Source organism: Theropithecus gelada, chromosome 5 (genome assembly GCF_003255815.1).
Source record: "Theropithecus gelada isolate Dixy chromosome 5, Tgel_1.0, whole genome shotgun sequence".
In the NCBI taxonomy this organism is placed as follows: Eukaryota; Metazoa; Chordata; class Mammalia; order Primates; family Cercopithecidae; genus Theropithecus; species Theropithecus gelada.
Genome location: NC_037672.1, coordinates 96,187,637 through 96,188,260, shown reverse-complemented (window position 1 = coordinate 96,188,260; position 624 = coordinate 96,187,637).

Here is a 624-nt window from a genome sequence, read left to right as displayed (position 1 = left end):
TCTTGGCAAAATAATTCAAAAATTTATCTGAAGAATAAACTGAATAGTCAGAAAACTTCTAAAAACATGAGTAGGCCAGGCGCAATGGCTCCCATCAATAATCTCGACATTTTGGGGGCCAAGGTGGGAAGATTCCTTGAGCCCAGGGGTTCAATACTGGCCTGAGCAACATAGCAAGACCCCATCTCTACAAAAGTAAATAAATAAATAAAATAAAACTAAGAGTAATAAATTATAACAGTCTTGCTAGAATTTTTTAATGTGCAAAATTGGACCAAAACACAAAGTTCAAAAGCACATACAAGAAATTATTAAATGATGAATACGACTGTAAAATCAGTTTCAAAGGGATGGACAATTTAATATATGTTGTGAATAATTTCTAACCAATATGAAGTTAGATCACTACTTTACACAGTATGCCCGAATAAATTCCATATAGATTAAGGAATTAATTTTAAAAATGAAATCTAAAGGCCCGGCATGGTGGCTCACGCTTGTAAGCCCACCGCTTTGTGAGGCAGAGGCGGGCGGATCACAAGGTCAGGAGATCAAGACCATCCTGGCCAACATGGTGAAACCCTGTCTCTACTAAAAATACAAAGACAAAATTAGCTGGGCACG